This window comes from Protopterus annectens, chromosome 11.part0, assembly GCF_019279795.1.
Source record: "Protopterus annectens isolate FY-2018-M chromosome 11.part0, PAN1.0, whole genome shotgun sequence".
Taxonomy (NCBI): Eukaryota; Metazoa; Chordata; order Ceratodontiformes; family Protopteridae; genus Protopterus; species Protopterus annectens.
The window spans coordinates 25100291-25123472 of record NC_056745.1 but is presented as its reverse complement, the minus strand read 5'-3'; the positions used below and the strand labels follow the sequence as shown (position 1 = coordinate 25123472).

At 41.8% G+C, this 23182-nt stretch overlaps 1 protein-coding gene across 1 annotated transcript in view; it reads right to left on the bottom strand.

Annotated features, from left to right (window-relative positions):
- LOC122815984 (proteoglycan 3-like) overlaps positions 1 to 23182 on the bottom strand; it is a 124356-nt gene that overhangs the window by 36003 nt on the left and 65171 nt on the right. The gene's annotated exons all lie outside the window — the stretch shown is intronic.

Sequence of the window (23182 nt, the reverse complement as noted above, 5' to 3'; positions counted from 1 at the left end):
GTGGGCAGTGCAGAGTTAGCAAACTCCTATCACATTGCATGAACAAAGGAGACAGCCACAACTGTGGGCAGTGCAGAGTTAGCAAACTCCTATCACATTGCATGAACAAAGGGAACAGCCACAACTGTGGGCAGTGCACAGTTAGCAAACTCCTATCACATTGCATGAACAAAGGGGACAGCCACAACTGTGGGCAGTGCAGAGTTAGCAAACTCCTATCACATTGCATGAACAAAGGGGACCGCCACAACTGTGGGCAGTGCAGAGTTAGCAAACTCCTATCACATTGCATGAACAAAGAGGACCGCCACAACTGTGGGCAGTGCAGAGTTAGCAAACTCCTATCACACTGCATGAACGTTCTGGAGAGGGTAACTGATAAACAAACATGCAGAGTAGTAGAATGTAAGACGGGAAATGAGCAGTTCAAATTTAGATCAGGATGCAGCACAACTGACCAGATGTTTGCAGTGAAACAGATAGTTGAGAAGAAGCTAGAGATGAAGAAAAAAATCTAACTGGGCATTCATTAATTTGGAGAAAGCATATGACAAGGTCCCAAGATGATTTGGACAGTACTGCAGTGCTTCAAAATCCCAGAAACATTAGTAGAATTAGTTCAAACTATATAAAGGAACCCAGTGATTCAAGTGTAAACATTATTTAGTCTCACAGGGGTTTCCCAGTGGGAATGAGTGTGCACCAAGGTACAACTCTGATCCCACTGCTGCTCATAATGATGATGGGCTACATAGCAAACAGGTCAGAGGGGACAGATCAACAAAGTTGATGTATGCAGAGGATGTGGCATTACAGGCAGACTCTGAGCAGGAACTCTAGCAAAGGTTAGGGGAATGGGATTCAAAACTGAAGGAACATGGGATGAAGCTAAGCACAGATAAGACTGTGGTAATAGCAGCAAAAATGGGTAAATCAGAAAAAGCTAAGTAAAGAGATAGAAAACAAGATATTGGAATGGGTTAACAGCTTCAAGTATCTGGGAGGGGTGGTTGAGGAGAAGGGAATTATGAATGAGGAGATCAAAGCTAGAACTAGAGGGGCTGCAGTTAACTGGCACAGAGTGTCAGGTGTACTGTAAGACAGAAGAATGCCAAAGAAGCTGACAAGTAAGGTGTAGAAAACAGTGGTGTGACTAGTACTACTATATTGCACAGAAACCTGGGCAGTAAAGGCAGAGCAGATGAGGACACTAGAAGTGATGGAGATGGAAGTGCCTGAGATGGGTGATAGGATACACACTGTGGGACAGACAAAGAAATGAGGACATAACAGCAGAAGCCAAAGTTGCTCCAATTGCAGAAAATATCGAAGAGAATGGATTACAGTGGTTTGGACACATGCAGAAAAGCCGATGACAATCTGGTGAAGAAGATTAGGACTGAGAGGAAGAAGATAAGAGGAAACGAGGGCGTCCAGCAAAGAGGTAGATGGATTATATGAGAGTAGGGGTCTACTTCACATAACTGAAAACTCCAAATACTGAATTTCATTTGACTGAGACCACAATACCTATTTTGCAAAACACTGAAATCTCATTTGACTGAGATTCATTATACGGAAAGCTTACAGTGATGAATTTCAAAATACTGAATTTTAAGTAGGCATAGATATCTACACTTACAACACAACAACTAACTCTTTCCAAAACTTAAAAACTACTTATCTACCCTCTTAACAGAAAATGGATGATATAAAACCAAACTAGGTGATGGGGCTGTGTCCCCCGAATTATATATTGTTACTCCAGGATCCCATTGCAGTGGGGAAAGGGGCATATACCTTTTACTTACCTTGCAGTACTGGGCACAGTACCACTACTGCTGGGTGTGCATGAAACATCCCCCATATTACTTTAGATGCTTCCTATAAAAATGTAAAGAGACACACCCACATTTAGAAACACTAATTTCTATGCTACTATCAGTATTTTGACAGTCGGCACTTTAAATGAGAGTAATGCTTTTTTATCACAAGCAAGTTACAGGTGAAGGGAAACACACACCACATCTGTGGCTTAAAATTCAGTATTTTTAAATTCAGCATTGTAAGATTTCAGTATATTCAGACTCAGTCAAATGAGTTTTCAGTATATTGAAAATTAGGTATTGTGGTCTCAGTCAAATGAAATTCAGTGGAGTTTTCAGTCATGTGAAGTAGACCTGAGAGAAGATCTGTGACAGTCAGGCATGAGTGTCAAAGAAGGCAGGGGTGTAGCACTGAATCGAGAGAGATGGCAACAGTTAACATGATACCCCAACCCCATGTAGAAAATTAGAAAAAGGGGGCTGATGATGATGATGGTGATGACATGTTTTACAGACACAGGATTGTACTTTGAAATATTGAAGTATTAGAACATTGAAAATAAAAACATTCATCCCAAAAGATCAAAAGTCAAAATACCATACCTCCCCACCAAAAAAAAAAAAAAAACATATAGCTCATGTTTTTGCAAAGGCAAATTCCTACTTCCCACTGTTCTGTGTCCTCAAAGTAATACTGATTGAAGTGATTGTGACATAGGGAAAATACAGCCAACCCAGCTATCCAGAATTTTGTAAGTAATTCTATGTCATTTGTGAATATTGATATGATTTATACAGAACTGTATGTTATGTACTGAGCATCAAGAATGTAACCACAGCATACCCTGCTGGAATATAGAAGATTAACTTACAAAACTTCAAGAAAATAAGTCAAAATTAAGTGCTTTATGATGTGCTACAAAAGTTAGTTGCAATGAATCAAGGAGATAGGATGTCTAGAGCTAGATGTTTTTTCTATTGTCTTGGAGAGAAGTAGTTACTAGGTTTAAACTGTAAAGTGTTTTATTGTTTTATGAGTTCCTAGCAGCTACACAGGTCTGAGCAAACATCTGAGAGATATGTATTTCTCACACAGGGATGTTAAAATTCTGTTAAGTTTCTGTTTAGCCTGGGAACTGATGTCAGGTTACAAAGAGTGATGTCATCTAGGCTAACCCAGCAGTAAAATGAGATATTTTGTGAACTCTGTCAGAGAGAGACTGTGCATTGTGTAGTTTGTCTTGAACCTAGCAAGAACATCCACTCATCATCACATCTGCACTTGCTAATAGTAAATAACTAGGGCATAGTATCTCTTAGATCTAGATAGGAAGATTAGTTTAGATGTTTTCTGCATTTATTTGAGACTGTCCCCCAGTGTTGTTTTAAACTATTTCCTGTGATTCTGAACTCTGAAGTAACTGTGTTTATTTTCTGAGTATTGTCTTGTTCTTTTATTATTTATTATTAAATATATTTAAACCTATCTTTGTGGCTAATATTTGTGAGAGACATTTAAGCTCTTAGGATACTTGCATATGTATTTGGTGACACTGTACAGGCCACTCCAATAGCCTTGCACTTATTCAGGGTACCATTTGGATAGTAGTAGCATTGCACAGTGGGATTGGACACCCTTTGTAAGGGTCTTGTTGTAGCTGATAAAGAGTTAGATGGTGGCAGTGATAACTACCTTATAATCTGGGCAGAAGGGGCATACATAGTAAACCTGTGCCAGCCTTCTACAGGTGTATGTGTGTGTTTGTATATAAATCAAATCTCAAAGTGTGTGTGGATCAGATACTTGGGAAGGGACACAAAGCACTTGGACAGAGAGGGTGCTGGAGGTTTTGCCTTGACCACTCAGCTGAGATCTTAACCCTATAGCTGTGCCAGTGGGGAGTCTTATTGGGGATCTGGAGAAAGAGGGAGAAATGAGCCCCAGACTGACTGTGATCTCTGTGTGCTCTTAACAAAAATTTCACTTTACTGTGTGTGTACTTGTCATCCTCGCATTGTATATGTCCCTCACTGATGCCAGTGGTGAGGATTGAAGCTTCGTGATTACTCGGCCAGTGCATGGGCATCACAGTGATCATATGAATAATTTGATCACTTCTGTCAATATTAAAGCTGTTCAATATAACAAAAGTTTGACTATATATATATATATATATATATATATATATAGAGAGAGAGAGAGAGAGAGAGAGATAAGGGTTTATAGTGTTGATTGCTGATTTGCTGACCACAGATGATAGAGAAAACATCTAATTGATGAGATCACTTATATAGCGGGAATGGGATCATATCGATATTTATATATATACATTCACAATCACTTTTTTCCCATTTTGCATAAGTGGTCAAGGGTTTCACTTCAACTGTATCAATCATCTAGAACTAATTTTCATACTGGCAGGTGGCTAGCCCTATAGTGATTGTTACATACCACACACACACACACACACACACACACACACACACACACACACACACACACACACACACATAACACACACACACATAACACACACACACATACACACACACACACACACACACACACACACACACACACACACACACACACACACACACACACACACACACACACACACTGACACCTATGGTCAATTTAGAGTGTCCAATCTACTTACTGCATGTCTTCAGAATATGGGAGGAAACTAGAGCACCCAAGAAAACCCACAAGGACACAGGGAGTACATGTGGACTTCACACAGAAGGCAGTGCAGTTTAGAACTGAACCAGAGAAACTCTTGCTGTGAGGTAACCACTCTGCCTGCACCAATGTGCTGTCCTTATGGTAGATATCCTTCTATATCTATCTGTCTATATATGTATTATATAACATATATATATATATATATATATATATATATATATATATATAAGTTCCCTGGGATTGATTGATTTAAGCTTTACTTAAACTCTGTATTCTTGATACGATACTCTCTGGTCAACAATACTGATAGTAAACAGATGTGTGAGATCAACAGCCTCTGGGTAGTGGAATATGCCCTTTTTTCAGAAGATTGTGCAATCTTAGAATTAGTATAAAAAATCAATCAGAAGTGAAGGACATACAGCCCATGGAGGGGCTTGCCCCTGCAAAAAACATGTTCTTATTTTATTATTTTTTTTATTAGCATGGCCTGAGATGAATCCTCCAAGCATGCTGAGAACCGTCAATGTCAGCATTGTTAAGACAAATGTTTTGTCATTTGCTTTGTGAAGTTTTATGCAATATGAATATCTATCTGTATATCTATCTGTCTATATCAATATCTATCTCTGTCTCTCTCTCTCTCTCTATAAATATATATATATATATATATATATATATATATATATATATATATATAGATTAGATATAGCTATAGATATTGATATATATATATATATATATAGATAATATATATATATGTATATATATATATATATATATATATATATATATATATATATATATATATATATATATATATATATATAGCTAGAGATATAGATATAGAAATATAGATGTTTATATAGGTATATATATATATATATATATATATATATATATATATATATATGTGTGTATATATATTATTTGAGGATGAGATTGATAAGTTTTCACTGTTGTTTTATAAGTCAATCTAATACTCAGGAATTCCGACTAAAGTCAAAAGTATTGGGGGTAAAAGGTCCAAATCAGGGACAATTTGTAATTCTTACTCTATTTCACTTAACAAGTTAATAAAATGATGAGTTTTGCATCAGCATGATTTTTCTGAACAATAAACAATAAGCATGAAATACGTTCTGGCATCACTGGCTGGCTGCAATCCTCAGTGATTTACCAGAAATGAAGGTCAGTGTAACAATATGAATCAAAATCAGGGACAGTTGATATGTGTGTCCACTACTTATACTGAGATAGCTCTGCTTCTGCTGGAAATTACGGAATTCAGATAAATATTCCGTAGCTGTACCTTTATTTAGGATGTATCCTTTACTATCAGATTTCTAGAAATATACTGAATAGATATCACAAAATGTATGGGATGAAACAATTTTAAATAAATAGTTACCCTCACTGGGTAGTGCACTGATCACAGTGGGTCATTTGCAGGCACAGCCTGGGTGACTAGGATCACATAAGAAAGGAACATACATATTTACAGTTACAAGGATATGCTAAAAACATTCATACATCCTGATGCAAAAATATTCTATAGCATTTAGTTCAAGAATCAGTTTACAAAGTCAAAACATGGATGGAAAAATGGAATTATGCTCGGCAGACCTTTATGAATAAGATGTAGCCATAATGACTTAGATGGCTTACACTTTGGGGACTGCAGCATACCATCATATGGAGATGTATGAGCACATTACAAGAGGCAAATGAGAACAGGTGCAGGAAAGGATAATAGGAGCCTAAAATAGAAAGATGCCCAAGCTCGTGGCCTTTCTGCACCTTAAATACATTCATATTTGTGTAGTTACTGAGACATGGTTTCAGTGCAGTGACAACACTTCCTCTATACCAGGATTTGGCACCTGTTGAAAACGTATTTCAGATAACCAAGAAGTCTGCACGCCAAATAATCCTTAACGCTATTTTATTTGGCACCTGTCATTTCTTCAGACCTTTGAGTAACTGCAGGAAGGTATCTGCATTTTTCAAAAATATCATCATCTTAAATTATGTCAGCTGTAACTTGGAGATCCCACAGAGCCCAATCACCATTAACGAATACAACTATTACCTGTTTGCAAGCTATGGATCCCCATTCATGTTTCACAAAAATCGTGGGAATTACATTCACATCACTGAGGAGTTAAATATCAAACCAAATGAATTTTTGTTAGGGTATTTTAATTGCACAAACATTAATGGCACATTTACACCCCTAAAAAAGAATATGCTCATTATGTCCTGGACATTATGTTTGCCAATGTGCTGTAGCAAATTGTAAAACTTCCTACTTGAGGCTATAATATCCTTGACAATGTTCTTACCAACCTATCCCCTGCCTGTACTCCATCTCGCATCTTCTCATCCCTGGTTTAATCTGACCACAAGTCAATCATTATCTCTGTCAGGCCTGCAGGTAGCACCCTACCACCAAGTGAGATTGTCTTTAGGGACTTCACCTGGGCTAATCTATTTCAGCTTGTAGAACACCTGTGCAAAATTCCCAACAATCTTCTGCAAATAGACTTAGCTAGATGGCTGCCATATTGACCTCTGACTTTTATCAACACCTAAACAGGTGCATAGAAAGTCAGTACCTGTAATCCCTAAATATAATGAGAAATTCAAGAACAGACTTCTGGTGGAATCCCTGTATTATTAAAGTATATCACAAAATAAAGAAAATTCTGAAAACTGTAAGAAATGTCCATCTCCTTATCTCAGAACCACAATGAAACATGCCAGCAAGGAATTTAAAAGAACTATTAGCAAATATAAAGCAGGGTATGAGCTTAAGGGTGCTACAATTACTAAAGAAAACTACAAAGTGTTCCTTAGTTATGCCAGGAAATTAAGGAATAATGCCTAGCAGTGCATTATGACATATTCTGACCCCAGGAGTATAGCCAATATATTAGCAGACACATTTAGTGCTCACCTTACCCCACCTACCTAGGTTGTTGCCCTCAGTATCCCTGAAAATTTAGTTTCCCTTGAAATCATCTTGAAACAAGTCTTAAATCTCTCTCAAAGACTCAAAGTAATATTTACATGGCAACAGACAGCTTACAAGTCTGCATTCTAATCAATGCCATGTATGTACCATCTGAGTGTCCACTTTCTGAGCCTCTGCTCAAACCTTTCAGCTTTACACTATCCACAGCATTTGTGCCTGATGCCCGGAGAATAGCCACTGTGACACCTCCACATAAAGGTGACCTCTCTACAGATCCTGGCAATTGCAGGTTCAGTCTCACCAGCTGTATATGTAAAGCTGTGGAACATATAGCAAAACTCATTTATGCAGACCTGGGCAGCATAATGGATCTCAATCCCAATCAATTTGATTTTGCAAAGGGTAGATCCTGTACCCTGAACCTAGTAAACTTCTTTGAAATGGTTACAGAGGTTGTGGACAGTGTTCACTCACTGAAGACTGCTTTTCTCAATCTAGCTGAATATTTTGACACTATGTTCCATGCTGGTATTGCTAACAAATTAGACAAACTTAATGTAAACTATTATGTTACTTGCTGGATTGCAGGCTGGCTATCTGACAGATCCCAAGTTGTGAAAGTTGGTGGACTCCTCTCTGAATGAAAAATTTTTAATAAGTGGGGTACCACAAGGATCATTTCTGGGATCTCACATGTTTAGCATTTATTTTGCAGACATCTGTTCAAATAACCAAGAAGTGTGGGTGACGATATATGCTAATGACTGCAAGCTAGACAGTGTTATCCATTCATCCCCTGATACTAACCAACTACACTAAGGGCTGGAATATGCACATACCTCATCATCATCATCATGAACCCCCTTTTTCCCCATGTTTCTACATGGGGACAATTTGTTCCCATCTTTCTTGATTCAGTGGCAGTCTCTTACATTCATCTCCACACATGCCTGACTGTCACAGGTCTCCTCTCACATAATACATTCATCTCATTGCCGGATGACCTCATTTCCTCTTTTCTTCTTCTTCCTGTCTGCCCCAAATCTTCTTCACAAGATTGTCTTCTCTGTCCTACATTTGTGCCTGAATCATTGGAAGCTGTTTTTTTTTCTGCAATTAGAGCTACTTTGGCTTCTGCTCTTATGTCCTCATTTCTTCATCTGCCCCACAGTGTGCATTCTACCACCCTTCTCAGGCACTTCATTTCCATCACCTCTAGCTTCTTCATTTGTTCTGCCTTTACTGACTAGGTTTCTGTACCATACAGTAGTAATGGTCACACCACTGTCTTGTACACCTTACTCTTCAGCTTCATTGGCATTCTTCTGTCGTACGCTACACGTGACACTCTGTGCCAGTTAGCTGCAGTCCTTCTAATTCTAGCTTTATCCTCCTAATTCAAACTTCCCTTCTCCTCAACCATCACCCATGTACTTAAAGATGTTAACTTGCTCTACTATTTTCCCTTCTATCTCAATTCTAAGCTGCTTCTGATTTCCCCCATTTGCTGCCATTATCACTGTCTTACCTGCACTTAGTTTCATCCCATGTGCCTTCAGTTTTGCATTTCATTCCCCTAAACTTTGCTGAAGTTCTTGCTCAGAATCTGCCAGTAATGACAGATTGTTTGCATACAGCAACTTTTTTGATTTGTCCCCTCCAGCCTGTTTGCTAATATAGTCCATCGCCAGCATGAACAGCAGTGGGCTCAGAGCTGAACCCTGGTGCACATCGACTCCCACTGGGAACTCTTCTGTGAGACCAAACATTGTTTGAAGATTGAAGAAATTGAAGAATTTGCTGAGCTAGCATTGAGCAAATCACACAAATAAGAGAGAACCAGAGGAACCCACTACTGAGAAGGCATACTGATGGTGAGATAGGCACCAAACAGAAAATCTGTTCTACTTAGACATATATGATTTTTTGGTAGTGGATTTCCTGGTCTCCTGCAGAACCTGAAGTACATCTTTAGAAAAGAGGTGCCTAAAAGGGATCACATCCCTATCACCCACAGTGTCATTTGGAAAGTGGACAGATGAGGATGGATAAGGGATCCCTTGTCTTGTGCAAGTAGATCCATCTGGTCAGGTAACTTGTGGTGATTGCCCCTAGACAGAAAAAAGTAGGGGGAACAAGTGCTGTCTGGGTCAAAAGGTAGTTACCAACAAGATTTTAGGAGAGTCCTGCTTGATCTTGCACAGAATTCTTGGCAGCAGAGGAAGGGAAGGAAAGGCGAACAGAAATATTCCCTTCACAGAAAAGACAGGGCATCCATTTTTCAAGTCAAAGGAATTGGTATTCTTGAACAGAATAGAGGAAGTTATCTGTTCATAGGGGAGGCAAAAAAATCTACATGAGGAATACCTCACCGATAGACTATGTCCAGAAACACATCTCTGTGAAGTATCCATTCATGAGCCTTTCTTCTGGAACTGCCAGAGAGTCTGCCACTAGACTGTGCTCTGAAGAAATGTAAACTGTTTGAAGAGTCACTTGATAACTGATAGCCAAATTACAGGTATGAAAATCTAGTCTGCAAAAGAGATAAGACCTCATACCCCACTTCTTGTTGATACACCACATCATGGTGGTATTGTCCATGAACTTTTATAGGGGGTTGAGGAAAAAGGGGATAAAAGGCCTGTAGACCCAGAAATAGAAAACTCATTTATTTTATGTTGATATGGTCTGATCTCTGATGAAGAATCAGGAGACTCTGAACTTTCAGAGGGCCATAAGACTCACCCCACCCTAGGTCTGAGGGGTTCACAAACAGTTGTTGGGAAGGAACTGGGGCATGAAAGGTCAGTCTTGAATTGAGAAAAATTTGCTGACTCTACCACTGAAACTTGAGTCTGAGACAAGGAAACAAAGGAAAAGAGAACTCCAAGGGATGAAAATGTTAAAGCCACACCAATTTGGGGTGCCATTGAAGCTTCCTCATATGAAGCATAGCAAGAGGAATCATGGGGAATATTGGAGACCATAAACCCATGAGAGTGCGCAGAGGAAAAAGAGACAGCAAGAAGGTTGTCAGAGACAAAACCTTGTGACTAGGAACAGAGGCTAACATGGGAATGGTCTGAATCCTGAAAATGAGAGAAACATGACATAAGCACCAACTTTTTGGGATTGACGGGGAAACTCAGACTATGCAAACGACAAGTGGTAAAGTGATGATCTTGTAGAAGACTGCTGGGAGAAGGAGCCTGAATAAGCAGGTCATCTGGATAAGGGAATATCTGTACCCTTTGAAGCCTGCAAAAGGCAATGACAGGAGTGGGGCATTTGGTGAATACCTCTGAGGCAGTAGAAAGGCCAAAGGGCAAAGCAGAGAACTGAAAATAAGATGAAGAAACAGAAAAACATAAAGATTTCCTTACAGTGAATTTTGATGTGAAGTTAGACATCCTTGATGTCTAGAGAAACCAAAAAGGTCTGGGGGACGAGAAGAGAAAACAAAGTCTAAAGAGACAACATCCTGAAAGAAGGGACATTGAGAAAAGGGATGAGGAAAGAGAACTCCAGAATTGGTCTACAAGTCCCCTCCTTCTGAGGAACAAAAAATATCCTGGAGTAAAAACCTCTTCCCATTTGGGTGGGTGGAACAGGTTGAATGCTGCCCTGATCCAAAAGGGACTGCAAATCCTCTGGGAAAAGAGATAGTGGGTCTGGAGGAGGCTGAGGAATGCCTAAAAAGGGGGGAGAAGAGATTTTCATATTTAGGAGAAACAGAGAAAGTTGGAGAGACAAGGGAATGTGGCTGATGGGAAGATGAGGCAAAATATCAGATAAAAACAGGTTTGTCTGAGAAGTAGGAGTCTGAGTGAACTTAACAGGAGGAATATGCCTGGACCCCTTTTTACCTTTGGGAGGTTGACAAGTCTGCCTACAAACAAAGGCATTATTAGAAGTAAATTTCTCTGAAATTTAGGTATAAAGGAGACAAAAATATGCTGGAGTTCCTGAATGGCCTTACCCTTATCCTGGGGGAACTTAAAAAAGTCTGCAGCAGTTGCTGTCCCAAAGAGATTTTTATTATCCAGAGGAGCATTCTAAAGTCTAGCTTTAATGTCATCAGGTAAGGCCTGAAAATGAAGATAAGAATAACACCTCATCATGGAACCAAAAGCAGCCCCGAAGAGGCATCAGCAGCATTGTAACTGCATTTTATGGGGTGACAAGTGGCCTGGGATGTGTACCCAAGCAGGAAAAGGGCTGAAGCTTTCCCTTCTGAATCAGGCAGATTTGACACAAACTCAGCTATGTGAGAAAGGAGAGTCAAGACATACCTGGTCAGGTGAGTCTGGTAATTAATAGCCCAAAATGATAACATGGAAGCAGTATATACTTTTTTTACCCACCCTTTCCATACCTGTACTATCCTTATAAGAAGGAAGAGCTTAGAAGAAGGCAAAACTTTGGAAGGCTTATCAATTTAGACTGAAACCATTGAAGGGTCAGCAGAAAGACATTTAAGCAAGAACTTAAACTTACAGTCCTCAAGCACCTTATAGAGCCTGTCAGGTTTCCTAGGAGCCAGGGGATGAGAGTCAGGCATTACGGAGGAGCACAGAAGGTGACCAAAAGTACTGCCAACACAGGAGGGACTGCAGAGAGATTAGGAGACTCCCATTTGTAAAAGCTTATAGTATCCTTTTTGGATGCCAGATACCTGGGAACAATCCAAATTAAAGCACTCCATCATACAAGTAATAGTATCCCCAAATGATAATTCTTCCAAGGGGTAATCTGGGCACAATTAATCCTCTTCCTCTGAACAATAGTCCAGAGGAGAAGGAATTTGAGAAGGGTATGCAAGGAATTCCTCCCCATTATCTAGGTGCTCATTTTAGGAATTCATTTCCCATGTCCTGTTAACAGGCATGGAAGTCCAGGAAGGAGCAGAGAGTGACACCCTTTGAGGAGGCTTCAAGGCCATCAAGGCATTAAACAAGTCTTGAGTAAAATCCCGCCATTCATGCTGGGGACCTTTAGCAATGGGGTAACATGTCTGGTCTTTTGCTTTTCTTAAGTGGGCTGTCTGTCCTAACAACCCTTAGTGGCTTATTCATTGGTAGGATTCAATAACTGTAGTAGGAATCTCTTTATGGACTAAGATTTCCCCCTCAATGCCCAGATCAGACACTTGAAGAGCCTCAGAGGATATGCAAAAACCCAGATCCATACCGGCCTCTGATAGGGTCACAGCAGAGGAATTTTATTCAAGCACCAGAAGTTCTTCAGTGCCTTCACTAGCTTCTAGACATTCATCTTATGGAGGCTAGAGAGCAACCAGATCAGGCCTAGACTTTTTGGCCTTCTTCTTGGAAGACGGCTGTCCCCCTAGATGGCAGGATTCTACCATAACACCCTTAGCCAACATTTTAAGACACTGGTTCTTGAGATTCATAGAAAGGGAAGATAAATCACTATGGAGGGTCTTAGGGACACATGCTTGACAGACAGCACTGTTTATAGTTGAAGGAAGCACCCATGCCAAAAAGACACTGGTCGTAATGGTCTTTATGGAGAATCTGCCTCCCACACTGACATTTTCCCTCTCTTGGATGACATGAACACAAGTAACAGTAATATTAAGAAAAATAGAGAAGAAACCCCATCAAGACACTTCCCTGAAGATGGTTTGGTAACCAGTACGGTAGACTGGTGTTCAGCCTGACTAGATAATGGTGGTTTTATTTGCATCCCTACGTCACCTTTATGCCCTGCCCTATGCAAGAAACAAACGTGATGTACAGTGCTTATAAAATCCAAAGGCTTTGCTATACTGACTGGATATTGGACTATCCCTGGTAAGAGATCCCTTCAGTTAAGAATATTGCAGCAGTGATATGGAAGGACATCTATGATTCCAGTTAAAACATGGTATCAATTTTACACAGTAATACTTTACATGTTTTGTAACTCCAGATTCTTAATACCTAATACTTACTACTTTGTCTACCTTCATCACACCACAGATATGTAGCGTCTTCTCCTCATGCATGCCTACATACCAAAAGCATGAGCTACTTTCTGTACACTTAGCATCACCCTAATCTCTTAATCTAAACTACACGCTTTAAACTTGCTCTAGTTCCCACACTTCTTTTACTTTATAACGTTGTCTCAACCCCACTTAGCCTGTATTTAAAATATCCCGCCAATTATTTACTGTTCCCTCCTTAGCTGCAGTGCTGTTTTCAGCTCATGCCCTTACACAGTTTGTATGAACCTTTGTCTTTAAGGAGCCCTTTCTTCTGCTCATAAGCTCTCATTCTCTGTTGCCGTCACTGCACTGACTTTGTGCTCCTTTCATCTCAGTGTTCTTCCACCCCCTTGCCATCTCTACCATTTAACTTGACTTTATATTAAGATTATATTACTCTTTAATGCTAATATTGACCATCCTGCTATATCTGCACAAGGAATGAAGTAGGGGTGGTCATTTAGATTGCATCTTCTGCTTTAGTATCTTTACAAGTGATTCTTTGTCCAGCTCCTCCACCATCGAACTTCCACCACCTGATGGTGGGCAGATGACTGACTCTGACAATGATGTTAGTGACCAGCTGGCATAGTCAGGGACAGAGTGAGTGCGCACACAAGATTCCCTACTCAGACCATGGACATAGCTGCAGACACAAGCAGTCGGGACAATGTGTCACCCCCTGTGGTCCAGCTGTCAGTGTCTGTCACAAACCCCATAGGATGGGGGATAAGGTGTGTGTCTGTGTGCTGTTGCATACAGAAAGCAATAGTACCACCCTCCCTGAGCCTTAACTATGTCAGTGACTGCAACCCAGCCCATCTTAGTGCAGCACCATCATGAAGGCACAGGCTGGTACCACCTCAGTCTTTGCTGGGATGATACAGTTCCTGCAGGGTGTGTGGAATGACTTATAAAAGTGCATGTCTCATAAGTGTGACATAGGTTCATAGGTTCATAGGTTCATACTAGGCTATCTGCCCTAGGGCATTTGTAAGCCTAGCCGGAGTGTGTTTGGCTTTCACCACCCATTTAAATGAATTTTACTATTCCCTTTTTTGAGGGTAGTATACTGTGCCTCTGTCTAACAGTGACACAGAAGTGATACCCGGGGTAAACCTACGATCTCCCATCCACTCATCAAGATTCCTCTTGAAGAGAGTCAATGAGGGACTCTGCCTAACCTGGACTGGGATTTTATTCCAGAGTGAAGGGAGCCTCTGGGTTATGACTCTGTCCCTCCAGCATGTCCTATTTATTTCAGTGCTGAGGTTCAAGTCTCTCGAGCGCGTAGCTCGATGGGATTTGGATTTTCTGAGGTGCAGCATGTCCATTAATTCCGGGTTGGACATGGCTTTATACGTCAGGCACAGATCGCCTCTGAGCAGGTGGTATGCCACTGAGTAGAGCTGGAGTTTCTTTAACCGGGCAGTATATGGCATCTGTTTGAGCCCTTTGATCCACTTGGTGAGGTACTTTTGGGGTCTTTCCAGTTGCTGCAGGTGTCTGGTAAGGTACATCCCAAAAGGGGAATTGTACTCAATTATGGGCCTGATGAAGGATGAGTAAAGAGGCATGATGACCTCCCCTGATCTAGATGTGAATCCCTTCATGATTAGGTGGGCTATATAAAATGTTTTTCTAACCACTTTGGCCACGTGGTTGTCAAATGAGAGATTGCTATCAACTTGGGTCCTCAGGTCCTTAATTACTTCTTCCGTACTTAATGGATTACCACCTATGTGGTAATTTGTGGGCACTTTGTTTTTGCCAAAGGGGATGACTATACACTTTTTGGCATTAAGCTTGAGGTCATGGCTCTGGCACCAGTTGTCTGTTTCTATGAGGCCCTTTTGTAGGATGCTTGTGTCGGCTGGAGAGTCGATTATGGTGCCCAGTTTGCAGTCATCTGCGAACTTGGTCAGCCACAGTCCTTCCGTGTTGGCCTGTACCAACGAGAAATATATACCGAACAAGAGAGGTCCCAGGACTGAGCCTTGTGGGATGCCACTTGTAACTGGTTTGGAGTTTGACATGGCTCCAGCAATTCTAACCATGTGGGTTCTGTCCTTGAGCCAGTTTGCAACCCATCTAGTGACATAGGGGTTTATATTTAAGCTGGTGAGCTTATCTATAATGCCCGAGTGGGGTATTGTATCGAAGGCTTTTGCAAGGTCCAGGTAGGCTGTGTGGACCACCTTCCCCTCGTCAATGGCCTCGGTGACTGTTTCAAAGAAATCGACCAGGTTTAAGAGGCAGGATCTGCCCTTAACAAAGCCGAACTGGGTAGGATCCAGTGTCTGTAGGTCCTCAATATCTTTATTTATGAGGTCCATGATGATCCTTTCCATAGCTTTGCAGACCAAGCTAGTCAGGCTTATGGGGCAATAGTTTGCAGGATCCGTTGAGGCACCACCTTTGTGGAGAGGGACCACTGTTGCTGTACGCCACTCTTTGGGTACATATCCTGTAGTAAGGCTGAGACTGAACAGTAGTTTTATGTTTGGGTTTAGCTTTTCTTGGAGTTCCTGTAGGACACAGCCTGGGACACCATCTGGTCCCATTGATGCTGTGTTTTTTGATTTGGAGAGGGCGGCTCTTACCTGAGCATCTGAGATGGGATAGATATTTGCCCTTTTGGTGGGGAGGGGGGGAGAAGTTTGCGCTGAACCTGTCAGCTAGGATGTTGGCAATGTCTGTGGGTTCAGTGTATATTTTGTCATTTTGGACTAATTCTGAGCATATCTGGGAATTCCCACCCAGGTTCCTAACATAACTAAAGAAAGCCTTGTGATTATCCTTAGTGTCCTGTGCAATTTTTCTCTCGAAGCTGGCCTTAGACAACTTTATGAGTGCCCGTAGTTTTTTGCTAATACTGATCAGAGATGCCTTCCCTTTTTGGGATTTTGCTCTGTCATGTAGAAGCTTCCTCCTTCTATTGTATAGTTTGTTTATGGTTGGGGTCCACCAGACAGGATGCCTGCCTTTGGAGGATTGGGTCTTGGTTTTATTTGGGATTGCATGATCCATGCATTCCTGAAGGTGTTCATAGAATGTGTTTATAAAGGATTCTGTAGTCTGGGCCGTATTTTCCACAGGCCCGGGGGCTTTGAAGGATTCCACCTCGGTTTTGAGGAGTGTGAAATTTGCTTTAGAGAAGTTTTTCACTGTGGTTTTCTGGGCAGGGGGTGGGGTCGGGATGTGAATATCCAGTGAGATTAGTTTATGGTCTGATCTTACCAGTGAGGGATACACTTCTGGTCTGGAGCATAGAGTCGCCATGTTGGTGATGATCAGGTCCAGTATGTTTTCCCCTCTTGTGGGAGTGGTAACAAGTTGTTCCATAGCATTTGAGTTTATAAATTCTAGGAACCTTTGGGCTAGGGTGTTGGAGCTAGACTAATGCTCCCAGTCTATGTTTGGGTAGTTGAAGTCGCCCAATATAATGGTGTTTGGAGAGACCTTCATATTTTCCAGTGTTCTCAGGAAGGCCAAGTGGGGTTCCTGGGTTTGGGAGGGTGGTCTGTAGTAGGCTATAAACTGGAAGGCAGTTTTACCCACAGTTAGTTGCACATGGATAGTCTCTGACGCTTCATGCTGTGCCACCAACCTGGAGGTGTGGGTATCTTTGACGAATATTGATACTTTTGTGGTTCGGTCCAAGTTTCGGGGCCGAAAAGCATGGTATGAGGTATAACCTGGTAGTGCTGAGGTGCTCTTGGGAGCCTTGAACCAGGTTTCTGTTACTGCACAGATATCGATGTTCTCCATGCTAAGGAGAGTTTCGAGTGCATGCATCTTGAGGTTTAGACCTCTGGCGTTGAGTAGCATTACTCTTAGTTTCTTATCCCTTGTGATACCTATGGAGGTGGGTTTGTCTTTTGAGCCTTGCCTAAAAAAGGGACTATGGGGGTGGCAAGAGCCTTTGCCAATATCCAAAAGCCCAGGGGTGATAGGTGCAAGCCATCCCTAGCGAAGCATCGTGGCTTGTCGAGCATGTCATCCCAGGCTGACAGGCATTGGATCCCCTTTGAATGACACCAATACTTAAGCCAATTGTTGAAATTGATCATCTTGTCTTCATATTGTGGCATCATTCTTGGTGAGGGTAAGATGCTACTCAAGGTCAGGGTCATACCGGCCTGGGCTACATGCTCAGAGAGCTCCTCTATGTCTCTTTTCATGTAGTCCATGGAGGTATGTCTCAGGTCATTCACACCAGCATGGACAATGACTGAATCATATTTGTACTTGCCTTGGAGGGACCTGAGTGCTTGTGTTATGTGGCAGATCCTAGCGCCCGACAGGCAGCTCACCGTGACCTCCTTGTTCAGCCTGGTGAGCGGGACGTCAGTGTGCCTGACGATAGAGTCACCTATTACAAGTGTATTAGGTGTGTTGTTTAGCCTTAAGGGCTGTGACTGTTTGGCACACTGGCTTTGTGAGCTATGTGTTGCACATGTTTTGTTTTGGGGTAGCGGTTGCTTGGGTGTCTGCTCTGGAAGTCTCTGCTGCTTAGGCAGATTTTTATTTAGAGCCTCCGAGTATGTTTTTATGTGTTTATGTGTTTGGTTTGCTGTTGTGGTAGGTCTATGTGAGACTGGAATTGTAGTGAGTGTGGTTTCCTTCTCCTCCTGACTGGTTACGCCAGTACTGAGTTGAGAGAGCTTAGCCTCCAGTTTGGCTATATGGTTGCATCTGTCACATGTGTTGGAATTTGTTGGGAAGAGTAGAGGGTTGTCTGTGTACATGAGGCAGTTGTAACATTGCCTCAAGATTCCCAGATTCACCAGCTGGACCAGAGAGGAGATTGACAACTGACCTTTGGACATGCTAGAATAGTACTGGAAATTCCTTTACAATTGAAAAAAAGGGCCAATGGAGAACAAGGTACTCGAGGGGACTTTGTGAGGGTGTAGTGCTTTTAATTTTTTAGTGCTGACTTATATAATTGCTTTAGTGAGCAAGTGCCAGGCTTTAGAGTAGGAATAGGGTGTTTATTATGAGAACTAGATCAGTTCTAAGGGAAAAAGTGTATAGCAGACTTTTTGTGGAGCCGAGAAAGGTTTAAACTCAATTAAGTGGCGCTGCCTGATGCTGAGCTATGTGCAAAATCACGCAAAGCCGCGCTAAAGCAGGTTTTATACAGGAGGACTTGAAAGAGCTAGAAATTGGCCCAAAACAGCCAATAGACTGCCAGATTCTTGTGCTGGGAACACTCCTCCAGGGATAGATAGGCTGCTCTAAGCTCCCCACTGCCACTGGTGAACAAAGAAGCCTCCCAGCCTCCCTTTATCCATGAAAGGAAATGGGTAACACAGGAACTTTCCAAAAGTCCAGAATACAGCAAAGCCTGTATTTGGACTACTCTAGGTCAGGATAGGTGGGAAACAAGGATATTTTTTTTTGTTTTTTTTCTTCTTTCACAGGCACAATTACATTTTGACACAAGGCCGATCCTCCCTCCCCTGCATGTGCACATGCCTCCTACCAGCTGTGGTTAATGAACATTATCTATCTCTGCCTCCAGAGATGGTAGCCATCACGGATATAGACAGCTGAGTTTAATGTCACACAGTGTCAGCACTTCCCTGATGACATCTGGTGCGGAGGGTGTCTAAAGTTGGAGTGGGTGCCCCCAGATTCTTTATACTCATGGCAATACCATGTTTGGTGATGAACATCATTCACAATAACATAGCTTACCTACATGTGACAAGGGCTGTGATCCCACCTGTGAAACTCCTGGTTAGTGGCAGCTCCTACAGTCAGTGGCATGTGCAGGATGCCTGCTCATCTCCAGTGCATAGACCTGTCCATTATATTGAACCATAGTGCAATACATAACAATGAGGTTGTGCCCCAGCACTGCAACAAGCAGTCCTTCACAGACACAGACAACTCATGAACTCATTCCACTCTGGAATCATAGATAAACTTACTAAGCTGGGCATAAATCCCTACGTTACTCGATGGGTTGCCAATTGGCTTACTGCCAGAACCCAGACTGTAAAAGTTGCCGACTCCAAATCCAGCCCTAGACAAGTGACAAGTGGAGTACCTCAGGGTTCAGTCCTGGGACTGTTCTTGTTTGGCATCTACTTCTCTGAAGTACAGGCCAACATATAAGGGACTCTGGCTAACAAAATTCACAGATGACTGCAAACTGAAAGCCATTATTGAATCCTCAAATGATGTGGATATTCTACAAAAGTTCTTACAGAAACAGATGCTTGGTGCCAGAGCCATGGGCTCAAGCTTATTGCCAAGAAATGTATAGTTATCTCCTTTGGGAAAAAACATGTACCTATGAATTACCACATAGGTGGTAGTACACTAAACACATAAAGTGTGATAAGGTATTTAGGGACACAGGTGGACACTGGTCTCACCTTCGATAACCACATTGCCACAACAGTCAGGAAATCCTTCTATGTGGCACACCTCATCACTAAGGGTTTTGCATCCAGAAAAAAGGAGGTCATTGTCCCACTGTACTCATCCCTCATTAAACCCATTATAGAGTACAATGCCCCATTTGGTATGTACTTCACAAGACATCTGCAACAGCTGAAAAGGCTGCAGAAATACCTCACTAAAAAAATCACAGGCCTAAAGCAGGTGCCCTATGCTGACCATCTACAAAAACTCCAGCTATACTCTATGGCATATTGTCTACTCAGAGGCGATCTCTGCTTAACACATAAGGCCATGTCAAACCCTGAGTTGGACATGCTCCACTTAAAGAAATCCCAATCCTTCAGAGCTGCACGCTACAGGAATCTAAACCTTGTCATCACAATGAACAAAACATACTGGAGGGATAGGTTTCTGACCCAGAGACTCCCCATACTCTGGAATAGACTGCCCATACATGTCAAGCAGAGTGTCTCCTTGGCCTTCTTTGAAAGTAACCTTGACAATTGGATGGGAGATAGGAAATTCACCCCAAGGATCACGTCAGTCACCCTGCTAGACGGGGGTCCAGGGAAATAAATATTGTGGGAAGAAATAGCCAGGGAATTGTTATGGCTAGGCTTGTATAGGCCCTAGGGCCGATAGCCTAGTACCAACCTATGAACCTATGAATCTATGATAGTGACCCCTCCCAGAGTGTTTTTTAATATTGCCCTCTGTACCCACCTCAGTCCAACAAACAGCATACTATACAGTTTGCATTTTGTACAGCACCCAGCATATTCCTGTAGAACACACAGCAAACTTGTGTTCCTTCTACCACATGTATAAAGAATGATCCCTGCCGTTTTTACTCTGTTACTTAGGTTGCCTGTATCTGATGCAGTGTCACCAGCTTATGCAAGGGCAAGCACAGTCTAGTATTGGGTCTACATGCATCCCTTTTACCATTGTATATATACTTTACTATGGACCAAGGTGATATGTTAACTGCTGCCTCTTTGCCAATGTTATGGTATACTGCACCCACCTTCACCTAGCATGCTAATCCCTGCTGCTATAGGTCAGTCACTGACTCCTTCCCTAGCATAGCTTCAAGTGCCTGTTGTGCTGGGAGATGACTATCCTGAATGTGCCCTCCTTCCTATAACTGCTTTCTAACTTGCATGCCATGTACCATTTCACACACTGATAATATCTTAGCACATGTGCCAAAATCATACTACAAGTCTCCACTAGATACATCCAGACAGGAAGCCCAAATCATGCTCCACAACAACCCATATATATTTTTGAATGCTTTATTAGTTTTGTAACTTCATAAAATAATACCAGTTTGAAAATGAAAGAAATAAGAAAAAGAAACAACCCATATGTTTGATAAAGCATAGTTGTAGGCATTGTCTGTCAAAGTGTGGGAATTCTGGGTGGGTATCATAAACCAAGATTTTAAGACATATCTAGCATTGTCAAGGAGATGGCCCTGTGCATGTAGACCCAATACTAGACTGTGCTTGCCCTTGCATAAGCTGGTGACACTGCATCAGATACAGGCAACCTAAGTAACAGAGTAAATATGGCAGAGATCATTCTTTATACATGTGGTAGAAGGAACACAAGTTTGATGTGCGTTCTACAGGAATATGCTGGGTGCTGTACAAAATGCAAACTGTTAGGGTAAGGGTTACAAGTGTGCCATATATAAGGGTCATGGTAACTGCCTGGATCACCTGCAGACACATTGTAGAAGATACCCTGTGCATTACGGACCACCTGCTAATCAATAGAGTGATACCCTTTATGATTAACATACCTTCTTCCCAGGTCTCCAGGTGGGACCTTTATTTCAATGTGGATGTAGTTTTTTGCCCCAGCACCTCAGTGAAACAAGTTACTTTGTAGGTGCCCTGCATGACTTTGGCTTTCTCCTCCATGGTACATTGAAACCACATGTACCCCCTCACACACACATGCTGCAGTATGGCATTGAGGAAATGGTGGAGATACCCCCACTGTGTCTTCTGTTAATTGCTGTGAGGTCCCTATAATTAGTATATGTACAGCTAGACATATCTTGGTATCCAATGGGATGGGTAGTCCAACACTCCCAGTGGCCTGGAGATGTGGCACCAGTGGCCTTCAGATGTGGCCAACACATGTCTATCAGCTCTTTTATGGTGACCCTATCCACATGGTACTGGCCTAGAATGCTGGTGTTATGAAGCCCATAAAATGTTCATTATAGTCTGAGTGTTGTCTCCCTCAGATTATGTTCAGCATAGTCTGAGTGTTGTCTCCCTCAGATTATGTTCAGCATAGTCTGAGTGTTGTCTCTCAGATTATGTTCAGCATAGTCTGAGTGTTGTCTCCCTCAGATTATGTTCAGCATAGTCTGAGTGTTGTCTCCCTCAGATTATGTTCAGCATAGTCTGAGTGTTGTCTCCCTCAGATTATGTTCAGCATAGTCTGAGTGTTGTCTCCCTCAGATTATGTTCAGCATAGTCTGAGTGTTGCCTCCCTCAGATTATGTTCAGTATAGTCTGAGTGTTGTCTCCCTCAGATTATGTTCAGCATAGTCTGAGTGTTGTCTCCCTCAGATTATGTTCGGCATAGTCTGAGTGTTGTCTCCCTCAGATTATGTTCAGCATAGTCTGAGTGTTGTCTCCCTCAGATTATGTTCAGCATAGTCTGAGTGTTGTCTCCCTCAGATTATGTTCGGCATAGTCTGAGTGTTGTCTCCCTCAGATTATGTTCAGCATAGTCTGAGGGAGACAACAATCATGATTTGACTCATAATGGCACTAACGGTCTATCGCATATATGTGCTCACTAGTGCTGTGGCTAGCCCTAGTATATTCCTGTGACTATCCTGCATGCTAATTTTGATTTTGCTGTGGTCATTAACACTGGCATTTGCACATCATGTTATACTCATTGTATATTTCTGAATTATGGCATTGTATCTGTACCTCATTTGAATATGGTACAAAATATGTGAAATACATTTTTGAAAGATTATGATTGTGGAACTCTTCTCCCTTGGCCTCTGCTGAAAGTGGGCACTTACTGGCCCATTTGGACTTTCCCAGTAAACAAATGTCAAATAAATAACTAAATACACAGAATCCTCATTTTAAAACTGTTGCTCATTACCATCTCATTACCATCTCATTATACCTCAATTAACATCTACGTCAGACACCTCTGCTCCTCAGTCTCTGCTGTTTGTGCTGAGAGTGTATGTGAATCGCAAACACCCTGTGTGGGCACACACAGTGCAT